A 12,864-nucleotide genomic window follows, 5' to 3' on the forward strand; every position below is an offset into this window, starting at 1 on the left:
TGAATTCGTCTATTCATCTGCTACTTAGGCAGCTTGGAAAGTCGGAAGGCTTGTTTTATGACGGAGATGAAAACCCGAAACAGGGACGCAGAGCGCGTTACATTACGTATACTAAATCGTAGCGAACAAAACACTACCATAACAATCGAAATGTGAAAAAGAAAAAAAGGTCTAAACGCCGACACACCGTACGTAGATATCAAAATTGTTTGTATTTGAAATCGTGTAGCCTTATAAAATTATAATATAAGGATTGTCAAGCGTTGAGCATCGATTAGGTACGATATTCACAGGACACAGGCTCGTCAAAACTTAAAACGTTTTTATTATTAAAATACGTTATAATTTATTTTAATTGTAGAAAAGTATTTTTGCTTCAGAGTGTCAGTAATGAAATTAAAAAAGGGGGAAAGTAGGTAACCGCTCTACTGTAAAGTAGGTGTGCACCTCGTCATTAAGTAAGTTACCGAAATGTACTTATGTGTTAAATTTAAATGCATACCTACGAAAAACAACGAAGACAGTCAGTCAGTCCTGAGTCCATAGGTGTTTTACTATTTAATGATTCCTACATTTATATTGGCGTTAAAGTACCTAATACGGTAAGTTCAATTAATTAATGTTGACGAAGGAATATATTACATTTATTATATATTATTAATGATTTATAGTTATTATATAAAAATATGAGAATAAATACTATTATATATTTATACCACAGGTACTAGGTAGGGTACCTATAATGTTGTTATTGACTTTTAAGTCGATATCTACTTACCGTAGAACCGTAGGTGTGCTTAATAGTAAAGGGTTAAACCGTTAGGAGGTTCAACCGCCTCATTGATTGTTAGAATATGTATGGACAGGGTTATGAATACGGTACTTAAAATATGATAGGGCTCTTTAAATAAGGCAATAAAAAAGGGAAATCTTTCCTAAAGTTTTATGCTGCACGCCTGCACATTCAAACTTAGCTGTGTCTACAAATGTACGAAATTGTTTGTTTTTTTAAACACATTCAAGCATAAAAATGTATTATTAAATATAATATCTTTAACATTTTAGTGTTAAGATGGGTAGAACGGTATACTGCAATAGTCAATAGGGATCTTAAAGAATTATTTCCTTTCGTTATTGCTGTATTAGAAAAAAATATCCTAGTAGAAAAATATAACTTCTACTAATGCCAACATTTTACTAAAGCTACGGACTCAGAATTTTTATTTTTTCTCCAAGTTATTAAAGTAAATAATAAAAGTTATTATCATACTAATATATTCAATAATAATTATTATTTTTGACTAAAATTATATTTATTTTTTCATAAGTTACTATTCTTGTATGGTTTACCTTTATATAAGGCATTTCAAAAGTTGACTTTGACTTGAAAGAAGCAGTTAATCTTGGTGAAGCCAGTGTTTCTACTTTTCAAAAATTACGTAAAAACATAACTAAAGATTTTCAAAAACTCCTTGAAGAAATTGAGGTAAAGATAATTTATCTCTCCAAATTAACTAAGAGACCTTCAGATTCAATTTATAATAATGATTTTACGTATTTTAGAAAATTACTACCTAGTATAGGTATTTAGATAATATAATCTTATCAATAAAACGTTTGAGTAAACGATGTAAAAATCGAGCTAACCCTTATATAATATGTATAAACGTACTAAAAAAGTAATAGTAGAAGTATTTCTTCGAACTTGTAATTTGATACTTAAAATTATAGTTATTAGTATTTAAATATTTTTTAGACTCAACGAACTTAGCTATTTACAAAGGTGTATCACTATTTACTAAAAAAGTTAGTAGCAACTAAAGAAGTACTCAATGAACTGGCTAAAAATCCTCGTAATTTATTTTATTTTCTGGTTGAGTATTATAATTTATAAGCTATAAATTTAAAAAATATTTTATGTGCTATAAAAGTTGTACGTTACGTCGCTACTTACTAATATTTTGTAATAGATAACCGTATCTCATATTTATATTGACTCCTATAAAAATAATAAAAACCATTTTAACTAACCTCTACCATTCCAAATTTCTGAGCATGCTTTTGCGTAGAATACGAATAATACGATGTGAAAATAGGTTCGTGGTATAGATAGCTGATAGACAATAGAATAAAAGTAAATATAAATATTTTGAAAATATAAAAATATAATAGTGTACGAAAATATTTAGTCCTCACAAGAATATTTTTGAACTGCAACAAAATAACTAATACCTAATTATTAACTTCAAATGCTTATAAAAAAATCATTTATTTTTTTAATCAGTCAAAACAAAAACTTATAAGAAACCTTGTAAATTTTCAAGTTTTTTACAGTTCTAAAAAACTACGTATAGAAAATACTAATTTAAATATACGATTGATTGTTTTGAATTATACATACAATAAGAACATTTTTTGATGAGAAATCACTTTATTTTTAAAATTATATTTGAAATTTTTTACGTTTAATATACCAATTTCTCTATAAACCTCTCCATAACCATTAGAATATAATTCGTGATTTAAAATTCAAGAGTTAATGGTTGGATTAACTAACAAATAGGTATTAGGATGAAAAAACAAAGAAAATATTAATCAAAAGTAGTAAGTATCAAAATGGATATCTTACGTATATCAAAAGAAAAAAAAAGTTAATACTTACATGGTTAAACCTTATTTTTCGAAATAATTAGTGTTTTTGTTTTAAAACAATTATTCTCACTTCTCAGAATAATAATAATAAAATATAAATATAAAAATTTGTTTACGTTTTAAAAAACTATTCGAAAACAATTAATAATTCAAGACATTATTATATTATTATGACAACTGACAAGTGTATAATATACATATTATGGCATTTAAAGAGCTAGTATACTACCTATACATTATACAATTCAGGATGCAAAACGTTGCTTTGGCATTCCCACGATTTTCGTCTATGAATATGTGTTTCAAATAGTATATTATAATAATAATATATAATATTATATTGTTACAGATTTGGTCAAGGACAAAATTCGCATTCGCTTTTATAAATTCACCATTTTTCTTAATCATTTCTCTCCGGTGCACGACACGGCCGCCAGCCGTACAGATTCGTACTCTGGTACGTATAGTGTAATGTTTTTATAAGTTATACAAATATACACATATTACATATATACAGCTATATTATAGTATACGTAATTCATGAATATTATATTATTTGTTATACGATAACATAATATATGATTATACGATTTATACGCGTTCTATACGTACCTATGTCCTACTTATAATAATATGATAGGTGAATAGAAACCTTAGTGGTTTTATACCTATAACTAGCTAGATATAATACATACCTACCTAATTTATCCTACATACTCTCCTATAGCTATTACGATGACAGACTTTTTTCTGGACCTCGTTTATTACATTATTATAATTTATAAATTTATAACATTTATAATTATCTGGACTTCATTAAAAAATTTCTTGTCGACCCCTGTAGGCTGTAACTCTATGATTATAATATATTTAACTAAATATATTTAATTACTTTTTTTTTTTTTAATATTGAATTTTAAACAGAAGCCACTAGGGTAAATGTTAAGTACTAGTAATGCATACCTATTTGTTGTAGAAAACGTAATGTATATTACTGCTTTACAAGTATACATACATATTGAAATATAGGTAACACTACATAATTTAAAAGATAAATGGAACTTGTTTAGATTATAAAAATCCTCCTGTTTACTGCTAGTTCCCTGGAGGTTATAACTATTAAAAGGTAAATTTATATGATAGTCGTGACTATATAAAATTAAATCCAACTAAGAAAGAACAGAGTGTAAAGATAGGAATGGTTATGAAAGTATGAATGTAAATTGTAACATGATAATCTTTCTTTAGCTGTCATTACACATTTCAGGGGAATGCATATTATACTATATAATACGATTTACTTGCGAAGTTAAAATTTTCTCAAGGGCCTAAAAATGTATGCAGCACGAGCGTATAATAAGACGTATACGTACAGAGTATATTATAAACTAAAGAGATTGGTATTTATCAATTTAATTTATAGTATATTACAAAAATGTGATAGCAGAGTATTATTTATTTTGTTTTAATAATGATTCATATATAATAGCTACATAGTCATATAGGTATCTATAATTAATTTTTCATTTAAGTAAAGGCAGCACTAGGTATGCAGTTTGAGAAATATTTTGTCACTATATTGAATACTTATAGACTATTAATTGCTATATAGTTCTTTGAATGATGTACAGTTTTTATAGAATGATCTATGATAGGTAGGTACAACAATAAAATGTTATATTGGTGTAATTTATTTTCATCTTTAACGGGAAATTATTATAACTTATAACTGTATAAATTAAAAATAATAACTTACTGTCCAATGGAATACTTATACTATGACTTTTAAATTTATTAGAATAGGTAGTTATTTATTATACGAGTGCCATAAATAATATCAATATTGACAATATTAATATAATTGTTTTTAATAATATTATACTTATAAATAAATATAATAAAATTGGTAAATCTAAATTGTTTTTATAAAAAAAAATACACTGATAAAGTAAATTTAAATTTAAAATATAAAATATTATTACCGATTATGTTAATTTTATCAGAAACAAACATATTTTGTGTAACTAACAATATTGACATGAAACTAAAAACATAAAAAATATACTAGTCATAGTCCTTATTGTTGCAATATAATATGTTGGCTACCTATAATTAAATAGATTTTATTTTCTAGTATTTCTACTTTAGCTATATAGTTACCGATTATTTTTACAAAAAGTTACCCAAGGCCTAATTTGTAATAAAGGTATGCGGAGAGAGTTTAGTGCCAAGTAAATAAAGTATAATATAATATTTTACCTTGAATTGGTGACTTTATTTTTTGATACGAAACTAGTTTCAATATGGTTATTATTCACATGATTGATAATTCTAGTACCTAATAAATTTCTCAAAAATGATATTTTTAAATGTTATAATACTGCAATTTACCTAAATACGCTTTTAATTGTTTAAGAAGTGCATTTTAATTAATATGCACATGCACCAGTGTTGTAACCCAATCAAATCAAATGATTTGGGTTAAATTGGAAAAGAATAATTAAAAAAAAATTATTTAATTATTTAAAATGTTTACCATTTAAAATAATATAACACTCCGATCAGTTCTGACAAACGGTATTTTAAAACAAATGTCAAACATACCATTTATTAGAGAAATGTCATTCCTATGCTTGAAATATATAACTATATACACAAAACTATCGATTAATATTAACAAATAGAAATAATTTTCAATTAGCCATATTCTTAATAAGTTTATTTTATGATAATAAGTTCCCACTAATTAAACACAAACTTCGAATATAGGTATATTATAGAATGATATGTTCGGTTTAGGGTCATTGTCATTGACACTCCGCAAGGTCATCGCAAGAGTAATATATATATATATTAGTATATAAAAGCAAACATCTATATATTTTCATATCCGTTTCTCAATTATAAAATTAAAACATTTTTGATAAAATACGTTTATACCACACACACTCTGTGATAGAGAGGGGAAGGCAGGTGAAATGTTCATCGATATCCATGTGCAGTACTCGTAACCCAGCTAATATAATCAATTTATGTAAGTACCTCTATTTAATAATTATTGGTAGTGATTACTATCAATGTCTGTACTATATTATTTATTATATTACAATATTAGTATATTACACTACATATATAAAATGTATTATTCGCTCTATCGATCATTTGGGTATAAACATTAAACACGTATATATTTATTGTTATTTATTAAATATTATACTGTAATATCAGTAACGCATGGAGAGCCAATTAGGTTGGATGTAAAAGGGGTTAAAATGTTTAATTTTGAATGTTTTTATATAGTTAAAAGCTAATAAGTGTTTGAACTATGTGAATACCGTTGTAGAATACAATACTATACATGTACCTATAGGTATTGTATAATATTTATAGGTACAATGTACATACACATTATACATACATACTTACTTTAAAATTAAAAATAACAAAGTTTGAAATATCTAAATGAATTTAATGCATTATTACAAGTTATTACTATATTAGTAGAATATTAATATACCATAGATATACAAAGTAAAAGAGGAATTTCTATTGTTCTGTAGCGATTTACATATATTTGACTCGTCATTTATATCGCATTCAGTGAATTTGTTTAGGTTAACATAGTAATAGATTATTAGACATAGTAATCGAGTTTTGAATTATTGAGAAGTATAGAGACTATCTGATAGTAGTCTATTCTACATTTTTAAATAACATTAATATTTTACTATATATAGGTAGGTACCTAGTACCTACTTACTTTACATATAAATCAATTATTTCAACTTGTACTCCGTTGCTCCTGTGATTTTCAATATACTATCTTTAAGAACAGGATTACTCAGGCTAGGATACTGGTGATAGTGTACTACATAATATTATTATTACTATTTCAATAATTTAATAAACTTGGTATACATTGATATGTCGTAATCGATTGTGTAAATTTATGAACACAGCTACACAGGTCATAAGTTGTTTGGACTTGTAAAATAAAACTTAGAAAAATTTATCTTAAGACCAATTTATGTAGTTAAAATAGCTAACCAACTACCTACTCTTTAACTGAACATAATTAGGTATAACGTATAAATATCGACAGTCAGTCACTTGGTTAAAATAAAATAAGGGGGTGTGTTGTAGTTCAATATGATTCAATTTTGGATTTTTTTTAAAGATTGCATAGGTAAAAGCGTGTTCTTGAAACTTACACTAAGGCATTTTTCAACTCTCAAACGTTGGCCCTTTTAATATTAGATATTTTTATTTTTACTTATTTATAGTTGTAAGTTCTTACATAATTTTATAAGTTTAAATATTTTTGAAACTCTATTATAACAAAATACAAAATAATAATAATGATCAATAAGACTACAAAAAGGTAATTTTATACACTATACACAACTATAATTCATTTAAACAAATAAATATTTATGAAGAATCTCGTATTAAATTAAAATTTTTTTATTAAATAAAAAAAAATTACTAAAAAAATCATAATTTCAATATTAAAAATATAGCTTAAAAAGAGTCAAAATATTTTGAAAATTATGCCATAATAGAAAATATTAATTTAAATAATTGGTAAAAATTATAAACTGTCAAAAACTAAAATATCAATCAAAAAAAAAAAAATTTTCAAATAGAATCGAAAATCGAAATGGAATAAAAGAGGGACAAACTATAATACTAGTTGATTTTGTCAGATATTGTAAAACACCTTATATTATATTGTGAATATCTGGACAACTTTCAGTAAAAAAACTCATGTTATTGTTTGTAAGAAAAATTAAAAATAAATATGCGTAGAGTATAAAAATAATGAAAAGAGTATTTAATTATTACTGACCTTTTTAAATTTTTTTTAGATTCTGAACGGAGTCAAGAATGTATTGATTTTACAATGATGTATGTTTTTTTTTTTTTTTTGTTTTTTTTTTTTTGTGTCTGTGTACAGCATAACTAGTCGAAATAATGCTCCAATTTCAAACTATGAGGGTGGTTTCCGATGTAAAATTGAATATCCTTGGTGCATTATAGAGGTAAAAACATTTTCCAACAGTTTTCAAAAAAATCGAGAAAAACAAAAAAAAAATGACGGAAAAACGGCAATTTTTACGCAAAACCAGTTTTCGACCAAATAGATTTTTTTTATGGTTGTAATTCAAAAACTAATCACTGAAAATACTTGAAATTTTCACCAAATGTTAATGTCAGTGGTATCTGTATATAGTTAAATTTTCAAAAAATTTTGACTTTTTTTGTGTTATTTATAGACCACTGAAATTTTCGATTTTTTTGAGAAATTTTTTTAAAGTGTCGATAAAAAATTTTTGGATAACCAAAAAGTTTTGAAAATTTAATACAAGGTTCCTTATGAGTTGTTTTTATTATAGCTAAAAAAATTAAAAATCGTTAGTCACAATTTTTTTTTATAAGCGTTTTTAGTTCAAATTTTTACAAAATCTGTCGAAAACGCGAAAATTTGCAAGTAACTTTGAAGTTGAAAAATCTTAAAATTTTTTTCTTTTATAACTAAGTTTTGAAAATTTGGTACAAGGTTCTCCATACATTTTTCTTCAAATATCTGTAAAAAAAACTCTACTGGATTCAGACAAAAAATTTTTATGAGTGTTTGAAATTTAAATTTTTACAAAACCGCGTTAAATAACGGTTTAGCCTCAAACGATTTTTGATATTTGTTATAATTCAAAAAGTATAAGTCGTAGATACTTGAAAATTTTACCAGTTATTTAGATTGGCATTTTATTTACTTGATTTAATTTTCAAAATATTTTGAGTTTTTTTGAGCTATTTATAGACAATTGAAATTTTCAATTTTTCTGAAAATTTTTTTTTAAAGGGTCGATAAAATTTTTTTAGCCTTATCAAAATACTTGAAAATTTTATACAAAGTTCCTCATATGTTATTCTTATAGTGATTAAAAAATTATGAGAATACATAGTCACAATTTTTTTTTATTAACATTTGAAGTTCAAATTTTGACAAAAACTCGTCAAAATCATGAATATTTGCAAATTATTTTGTAGTTCAAAATTCATAAAATTGTTTGTATAGGTAGCTAAGAGTAGAAAATTTAATACAAGATTTCCCATAAGTTTTGCTTCAAAAAGCTATAGAGAAAATTTTAAGAGTCATTATAGGAAAAATGTTTTGAGCGTTTGAGTTTTAAATTTTTATGAAATCGGAATATTTGTTTCAAAATAGAATATATGACAATATTTAATTATAATATATTATAGACTGACAAATCATCTCCGTTCAGAATCGTTTTTCGTATACAATGATACTTATCATTGCATTCAAATTTAATCTACCCTAGTCCGAGGTCTACCCCACCCCCTAATGTACAGCAGAGCGGTACCCACTTGCCGACTTTTTTTTTTGAAAACCTGAAAATATGTTATATTAAATGTAATGATAAAATAGTAAAACCAATTACCTATTTCTAATAATAATAATTATCTGATTCTTATTTTTTGAATTATAAATAAATAATATTAATAGAATTTAATAAACTTGTTTATTTGTATTTGTATTATAGATATCTATATCATCTTTAATCTTTATATTAACCTTAAATATTTTAAATTTTAACAATTTTTAATAAAACAGTTTATTTTTTTATAATTTTACTACAGGCATTTTTGTTTTTTGACTATTATAAACTCAATATTTTTTTTCCGACATTATTTATCTAAATTAGATTATTATTGAATTCAAAAACATAAGTAAGTAGGTACCTATCTAGAAGTTATAATTCTTATTAAGTTATATAATTTAAATAGGTGTTAACTAACATGTTAACATGTGCACTTCAATTGTAAAAATATTTATATATTTAATACATCCGAATGATATATTATAATAAAATTAAGTAAAATATAATTCCTGTAGTAGTGTTAAAAAAAAATATGAACCAAAAGTATCGTAATATTCTGAGACTTGGAGTCTAAATACTTTATGTTCAAATCAATAGATTATTTAAATACTTATTTTTTTAATTTAATTATTTTTAATATTAACCCATATAGAAATTTTGACTTAATGGTATAAATTAAAAATTAAAAAAAAAATTAAGTGCAATAATTAATATTTAAAATAGTCATTTTTACCTATCTTTTCAATCAATAAAAAAAATATATATAGGTATATTAAAATTGATTGAAAATTGACCGAGTTTAAACTAGGTCAACTTTTTGATATTTTGAGATTAAAATAGTTATATCAGCAAAAAAGCATTTTATTACTTATAAGTTACAACAATTAAATGATGTAGAAAAATTATCTATTTTGAAATTATGAATAATGATATACGTTAAGTAAAAAAATAATAAAAGAAAGTGCGATTTAAAAGTTTATTGGAGCACGCAGAAAATGAATAGGTACTATCTCAGTCGTCTATCAGTCCTGAGCACGGTTATTTACTATAGTTTATAGATAACCATGGTCCTAAGTCTACAAACGTAGAATATTTAGTTTAACAAGTGACGTTAATTTTAGTAGAACCTACTTGATAATTAGTACTATTTTATTGTAAAATAAACATAGATATTTATTAGATAAAAATATTGCATGAATGTCGGAATGTTTAATAGAATATGACATGCAATTTAAACACAATATATATAATATATATCATTATTAAATGCTATTAAATAAGACACGCGATTGGGATGTACCGTAATTATATTTTACCATTAAGTGAAAAAGTAAACGTTTTTCTTTCGAATTCAACTATTAATGACGCAGGAATATAATAATACTATATGAAAAATATTATTACAAGTAATTTAAAAAAAAACAAAATGATATAAGAAACTTTATGGTGGTCTAAATATACCTAAAATTATACCTAATACATCAATAATAATATTATAGATAAGATAACTATGCATTTTATCATACAAGTACATTTCCCATGCGGTGTTATTAAATTACTAATTTACTGTTGTGCGTGGGTAATAATATAGTGTATTTTAATTATATGCATTTTGCATAAAATTGATATATTGAATTTTAACAAAACATAGCTAACTCTAATATAATAATATAATATTATGTTATATTACGTATGCTCGTAATTTATTGTATTCATAATATACACAGTGATTTGTCTTTGCACGTTTCTTTCTTTTAGTTTTAACCTTCAATAATAACACTATGTAGTTATCCAAATTCTGAATTTTGGAATTGTATAGTATACTTTAAGACCAGAGTTTTAGATACTTAGATTTCATTATAGCTAGGTACCATTTAATGAGTATTATGTGGCAATATTACAAACTTTATTTTTTCAAATGAAAAAAATCCTCTGTGGGTAGGTAATAGGTATATTGTTGAGTAGACGATTTTAACTTAACTTAACTTTGTAATATTTGATATAGTTCTTGTTAAGTTCCAACAATTATCTAAATAAACAATTAAATTATAAAATGCTAATAGATTATTATTAATTATTATTTATTATTATAATTTTCAAATAATAGTGGACATTAATATTTTTTAGATAGATATTACTGTGAAAGGTATTACCATAAAGTTAAATAATTAAAAAAATTACCAGTTAGAATTTAGATTTAGGCAGGCACGTATATACTGTAATATTAAAAAAAAAAAATTACCGCTTAATTATTTACATTAGAAAAGTTAGTTTTTGCTTGAAAAGGAATTTTGAATCGTCACAAAATGTTGTTCAGTTAAATGTTATAAAAAATCTTAGTACCGCAAAATATGGTCATTATCAGTAGTGTAGCCAAAAATTTTGTATGGGGGGAGGGAGAACTAAGTTTCACAAAAAAAAAAAAATACAATAAATACAAATACAATATTTCTTTTATTTACACTATTTGTACAATCGTGTTTTTAATAAGCAAATGCGTTTGCAACTACGCAACAAATTATATATATAATATATATATAGGTATAAATAAAATTAATCTTGATAAAATTCTAAGGTTAACACAGTCAATAGAGGAGGGGCTATAGCCCTCTTAGTCGCTTTGGCTACACCACTAGTCTTTATACTAATTAATTCAAAAATATAAATTTTGAATGTATTCATTAATAAAGAATAAAATTTGAAAAAATATGCTTGGCGAATAGCCCTGTATATAGTACTAAATATAACTCTTGTTTCATACTCACACTAAGAATGTTAAAAAAATTATTTTTCTTTAATGTAAATCAGATTGGTAATCACCATTTTCTAAGAAACACGTAAATATACCAACATAAATTTATCATAAAGCTAAAGGTCAATTAAGTGTACCACTTAACTACGTCTATCCAAATTTAAATACTTATGAGTTAAGTTAAACATAACAACTAATTAACTCTAAATGTTTGAAATTTGATTGTTTTATATTAAATTTTTCAGAAAAATGTTAGACTTAGAAAATGAAATGAAAAACGTTAGAAAGTAAAAAATATAGTAAAAAATCAAAATTAGGTGTGGTTTTTCTGCATCAATCAAATAATTAAATAGATACAAATATAATAATTAGGTCGTAGGTATGTATAAATGTATAATATAGTTTTTAGATTTGTCTATATATAGGTTAGGTGCATGAATAAATATTACATGAAATAAAACGGAATACCGTATGTATTAGGTATATTTTTTATCTATCTAAATATTACAAAATGACGTACTAAACTTGTATTTTTTTTAGACATGATAATAATATGATTAATGTACATGGAAGGCAAATGCTGCGATAATAATTTTAATGGTTGTGAAAGACGAACTCAGAGTTTGCTTTCCCTTTTTTATAATATCCGTTTTTATTGTAAATAAAAAAAAATTGTTGTTTTTTACCTACCTCTATCTTCTTGTACTCGTATAAGTCTTATCAGCTTGAATATCTGACAATAATACTTGTAAGTATACTTTTCATCATATCGAATATATGAACACACTATCGAAATATAATTATGGGTATATAATAATATATAAACTTAAAAATCACTTCACTTTTTTTTTTTTTTGACCGCTAGTAATGTAAAAGTATGATTGGTATATTGATTTTTTTACAAATTCACTGCTTCGGGCTCTTCTAAATATTTCAACACCCAATATTATAAGGCGGTGGATTGTGGAACTATGGTGATAATTAATTATGCACGACGAATTAACAAAAATTAAATTAATGTAAATTTATGCGTGTATTGTATATGTATAATGAGTT

This window comes from Aphis gossypii, chromosome X, assembly GCF_020184175.1.
Source record: "Aphis gossypii isolate Hap1 chromosome X, ASM2018417v2, whole genome shotgun sequence".
NCBI classification, from domain to species: Eukaryota; Metazoa; Arthropoda; class Insecta; order Hemiptera; family Aphididae; genus Aphis; species Aphis gossypii.